The sequence below is a fragment of the Stenella coeruleoalba genome (genome assembly GCF_951394435.1).
Source record: "Stenella coeruleoalba genome assembly, chromosome: 3".
Taxonomy (NCBI): domain Eukaryota; kingdom Metazoa; phylum Chordata; class Mammalia; order Artiodactyla; family Delphinidae; genus Stenella; species Stenella coeruleoalba.
The window spans coordinates 163,237,808-163,243,817 of record NC_137148.1 but is presented as its reverse complement, the minus strand read 5'-3'; positions in this window follow the sequence as shown (position 1 = coordinate 163,243,817).

Below are 6,010 nucleotides of genomic sequence, written 5' to 3'. Positions count from 1 at the left end.
TGAAACAAGATGGAGAGGAAGGAAGGGGTGAGTACAACCCTCCTAGACATTTGGCATGAAAGGACTAATTCCTCCCACTCTACGGATCTGGAAACTGGGGCTCAGAGAGGCCAGTGTGTCACTCAAGGTCACACAGTCAGCAAGCCAGAGCTGAGCCAGAATCCGAACCCAGGACCAACTGACTTCAGAATCCGAGCAGTGAAGTCCTATGGTCAGAGCATGGGTTCTGGAGGGAATCAAACCTGGGGTTGTCTTTTGCCTGTTCCTTGCCGGGTGACCTTGAGCAAGTAGCTTAGCTTCTCTGTGCCTCAGTTTCTTTGCAGGTCAGATGGGGATAATATGAGGTAGTTGGAAGGGATAGATGAGTCAATATAGTCAATACATATAAAACGCTTAGAACTGCCTGGCATGAAGGAGTAAATTTCAGCTGCTATTATTATTATTGACTTTAACATAGCCAAGATCAAAGTCCCATTTTTCAAGTCAGCCTCCCAAATCAAATTGGGGGCTCCTAGAGAGCAGCAGCCAGTCCTAGTCTGCCTGGGGTCCCCAGTTCTGGCAGCAGACTGGACTCCAAGCCAGCCTGTAATCTGGGTTTGCTGACTGACACGATTCTCAGCTTCAATTCCAGGATTTGGTTGTCGCCAAGATTCTATTCCTGGTTTCTGGGATTTTTGAAGAGCTGCCAAGTCCCAGCTGGAGGAAGGGACCTCGCCCTCGCCCACCCCATCCTCCCCCTGAATCCATACTGACTGGCGAAGATGCCTTCTAGGTCCACAGAGAAACTCCAGTTGTGGGTCTAGACTCCTACAGGGGTTGTGGCACATGAGCATGAAGTGGACAAATAGTGAGCACTACCTGTAAGCAAGGCCCATTCCAAACACTGGGATACAGCAGTGCCCTCCCAAACCTCACATTCTTCCAGAGACTAGAAACCCTGGGCTGGTGGTGCGTCCCACCCCTCTGGAACCCCCTTCCCCTTCCCCCCCTGGGGGGGCTCAAAAGGTGGGGGCAGATGGGAAGTTAGAACATCACCTACAAACCCAGCCCTTGCACCCTCCTCCTGATAAAAGAATAGCCAGTGGGGATAGAGTCCAGAATAGGGTCCTGTGGGGGACAGCTGTCCCCACCTTAGGGAGGCAGGCCAGGGACCTGTCCGTGGTGCTGAACTCTGGGGCAGCAACGCAGTGGCACTACCCACCCCCTTGGTCTCTTTCTTGCCTTCTTAGGGCAGCATCTCGGGGTCCAGAGAGGGTGAGCGGTTTTCCTGGGGCTGCACAGCAGGGCAGAGGCCAGCTTCTGGGACGGTGCCCCTAACTACCGACCTGTAAACCTCAGCAACCTCTGCCTCCATCCCAGGCTGTCCTCATTTCTCCCCCTCGAAACCCTGAGCAGGGTGGGATCCCCTGATGGCTGTCCAAGGCCTGGATGGGTATTAGAGGGTGCGGCAGGACTCTGGGCTGCGCCTACCCCAAGAGAGTTTTAGGAGGGGGCAAGTTCAGAGAATTCTCATGCACGTGCACACACACACATACTCTGTACGGTTAAGAGCTCAGACTATATCCACATGACTTGGCTTCAAACCCTGCCTCTACTCCCTACATGTTGCATGATCCTAGACAGCTGCTTCATCACTCCGTGCCTCAGTTTTCCCAGCTGTAAAATGGGGATCAACCAGCACATACTTCAGAGTGTTATTGTGAGAATGGAATGAGCTAAGACTTGTCAAGTCCAAGAAATGTTCACTTAAACAACAGCTTCTTATACACAAAGCCTTGTGTACACACTCAAATATGCAATGGTGGTCCAACAAGGTGACACACAAAGGTTCAGTTGCACTCCCCCCCCATGCCCTCCCGCACACACTCCATCCCCTCCAGTTGCACCTCACACACCCACACCCCTTCTCTTAAAATACCTCTTCCCCAGGGCCACAAGAGGTGAGCATTTACACAGCTGTCTGGGGCTTGTCCCCTCATTAATAATGTATGAGCCTCATACATATGCAAGTAGGGGCCTGTGGGGCTTTGTGGGAGGGGTGGCCCAGGAGGGGGGAGAGAGAGAGAGAGAGAGAGAGAGTGTGTGTGTGCGCGTGAGCGCGCGTGTGTCTCCTCCTCCCTCACATCCACCTCCTGTCTCAAGCCACTGAGTGAGGGTGAGTTTGCCAGTAGGCATTTTTGTGTGTTTGTGCCTGGGTGTGTGTCCAGGCAAGGATATCCATGAGGTTGCCCCCTGTGGTGTGTGAACATGTACGAGTGTCCATAGCAGCAATATGCACTGGGTGGGGCGTAGGGGACCCAGTGTAGTCTCTGGATGTGTGGGTTCAAGTACCCCTCAGCAAGGGCTATGAGCACACGTGTGTATGTGTTACTGGGAGTCAGAGCGTATGTGTGTGCTCCTTGGAGAAGAAAGGAAACTGGGCTCAATAAATCATCCCAGGTTGCCCCTTGGAGACCTGAACCCCTGTCAGTGTCTCTCCCATTAGCTCCCCAACTCTGTACACAGACCACATCTCACACTCACCCACTCAGGGTCCACGCTGCCAATCACATGGAGAGGACCCTTGCTGCACACACGGGACACATACACAGCCACACACTCTAGGCTCAGAGCCTAGGAGACACACACACTCACAGATTCACAGTGACATTAACAAAGAGAGACAATATGGGCACTTACAAGCCAGGCAGCACGTCTTCTGCACAAAGACACACACCCACAGCCTCAGGCTCCCCACATAAACCCCTCGATGAGGCCACTCTGTCAGACACAGTTCCTCACACACACTCACTCACGTAGCTGCCAGCCCCTGGCACAGACCAGGCTGGATAAATTGTGGCTTTGGTGACTGGTGGGCACACATCATTTTGCCTGGTGAAGTGGCCCCCAGCACAAGTTTCCTGACAAAGACACAACCTTGGTCACATTAGAGTCACAGAGGACCCCGGGTCCCCCCATAAGCACATGCCTTCTCCCAGTACGGGGTAGACACACACACACACACACACACACACACACACACACACGCAAGTCCCTACCTCCTGGGGGACGCCTTCTGTTTGGAAATGTCCACAAGCCAACGAGGCTGCTGGGGTCTGGGGTCCCATGGTCTGCCCAGCCCTCACTCCCGGCCCTTGCCCCACATCCCCCGCTGGGGCCCAGCGCCAACCCTCTCCTCAGCCTGGCTGTCTCCCATTAATGCTGCTGAGAGGAACAAAGAGGAACAGGGATGGGGATTGCTCCTGCCCAGGCTGGGCCTGGGGTCCCAGCCCCCTCCTTGCCAGCGCCTGTGCCCCCAGGCCAAGCCAGGACTTCCACATGCATCCATGTGGCCAGATGGAACGGAAGGCGTGAGGCAAGGATCTGTGTCTAGCTGTGAGAACGTGGCCAGATGTGGAAGTACTGGGGTGGCTCCCCCCTAGAGACTGGGTGCTCTTTACGGGCCCGTGGGATCCATAACTGGGGGCTTTAAGAGGCTCTCAACTAGCATTAACCTCGGAGACACAACGTGCTCCCTGGGAGAAGGGACAGCACCCCAACTCCAAGTCCCAGGGAACAACAGGGACCACCTTGGGATGGAGCCCCCAGAGCCTCCTCCCTGAGTCAAGATGCGGTGACAAGACTTGAGCCAAAAAGACAGGGAGACTGCAGGGCACCCCTTCCCTGTTGGGGTTTACTCTCAGGGCAGACCCCGTCCATTGGGCTCAGGCTGGTCTGGGGGCCTCCTCCCCGCTGCAGTCCAGCCTGGAATCCTGCATTCATCTGCAAATTGGGAATCCCCACTTAAAATCTTGGGGTGTCTCAGCTCAGACACGGGGTGCCCTGTTCCAGAGTCCCCCACACAACGTGTGGATGTCTCCCTTTTCTCTCTAAACTCAGGGTGCCCCTTCCCTAGCCTTGGTTCCCAGTGCCTCCCCAATTCTAAGACCCACCCCCAGCCCGGCCCCTTCCCCATTGCGGGGTCGTCTCCGAATTCCCCAGACAACCTTGCCCCCAAATCCGAATCCCCTTAACATTCCCAAGCCCTCTCCCAGTGTGGGTTCCCTCCCCAACCCGGGGCTTCCCTCCCCCTCTAAACCCCCTCCCCATTCTGGGGGCTTCTCTCTGATCCCCCCTCCCCAATCTCGGGCTCTGTTTCTATTTTCAAGGACCTCTCCCTCAACGCGGCCCCCTCCCCACGACGGACCCCCACCTGGCTCCTAGCTCGGACGCATCCCGGGGCGGTCAACCGGCACAAAGGACGCGGTGGCTGCGCTCAATCCGCGCCGGGTCCACCCTTGAGCCCTGTGCTCCGCTCGCCCCAGCGCCGCCTCAGCGCTTATAAAGGGGCTGCGGGGCTGCTCTGCGCATGCGCTCCCGTCAGCCCGACGCCTCCAACTGCGCGAGGGAGGGTGTTCCCTCTGCCTAAAACCCCCTCCCTCTTCCTACGACCACTCACCCCACCCCGGGGAAGACTGTTCCTGACTTCCTCCCATTCACTTCGCCCCAGGTGCCACGTTAAGGGTCCCCAGACGCCCCGCAGTGGGGCCTGCTCCATCTTACAGATGGGGAAACTGAGACCCCAGGGAGATGAAGTCTCTCCCAAGGTCACGCAGAGGGGAAGGACTGAGCTGGGATTCCAACCCTGGTCTGCCTGACTCGGCAGGTTCACCCTGGAAGCAGTTTAGGCTACAGTTACTGTTTTACACCATGTATAGAGAGGAAGCTGAGGCTCAGAGAGGACAGAAAGCTCCCTGGTTCACACAGCTGGTAAGAGACTTGCAGAGTCAGAGCCCAGGTGTGTCACACCCAGAGCTGTTTCTGCCCGTGCCACCTAGAACTATCATTCATTAATTCATTCATTCCCTTATCTAGTCAACTTCTGTGGAGCACCTGCTGTGGACCGGGTACTGTTGTTACAGAAATACTTTTGCTTTGAGCAGGCAGCATGTGCGTGTCTTTGCAGGGAGACCCCGATCTTAAAAGGTCTGCAATAGAATATTATTCAGCCATTAAAAGGAATGAAGTACTAATATATGTTACAACATAGATGAATTTTGAAAACGTTATGATGAATGAAAGAAGCCAGACACAAAAGGTCACAGTATGAGTCCATTTATATGAAGTGTTCAGAACGGACAAATACAGAGGCAGAGAGTAAATTAGTGATTACCAGGGGCTTGGGGGAGGGGGAACAGGGAGTGATTGCAAATGGGTACAGGGTTTCCTTTTAGGGTGATGGAAATGTTCTAGAGCTAGATAGTGGTGATGGCTGCACAATAATGTGAGTATAGTTAATGCCACTAATTGTACACTTTCAAATGGTAGATTTTATGTTCCGTGTATTTTACCACAATGAAAAATGGAAATGAAGGAGAACAGATACTTTAAAAAATCAGCCCTCTACCCAGCTGGCCTTCCTTCCCAGGGTCTTAGTTTCTCAGCACTGAGAATGGGCTGTGGTAGTTGGAGGGTCTGTTCACTCCACCAGTGTCCTGCATCTGTGTGTATGTGCGTGTGTGCATCTCTGAGGGTGGGTTTCAGTCTGGTGGGGGGACAGACAAACAGGGAACTAGATGATTTCGGCAAGATTACCAAAAAAGGGGTGAGAATGAGTGAAGGACGAAGACCCCAGGGGAGCAAGGTTGCCCTGGAAGGTCTGTAAGTGTCAGACTGCTGTTCTGGGGGTGGGCTAGTGGTGGCCCTAGGGGTCAAAGTGACACAGTGGGGAACTATGCTCACTGTCCAACTTCTCATCACAGAGGAGGGATGGAAGTCGGGGATCACACTGATATAAGTGTCTGCAGGTGACAGGCGGTGGAGACAGGGATCTGGGTGACGTGCGTGGGAGCTGCAGCTTGGCCTCACAAGTCCACAGTTCAAAACCCCTCTCTGGGGAGTTCCCTGGGGGTCTAGTGATGAGGATTCGGCACTTTCACTGCTGTGGCCAGGATTCAATCCCTGGTTGGGGAACTGAGATCCTGCAAGCCGTGCGGCATGGCAAAAACAAACAAACAAAAAACCCCAAAAA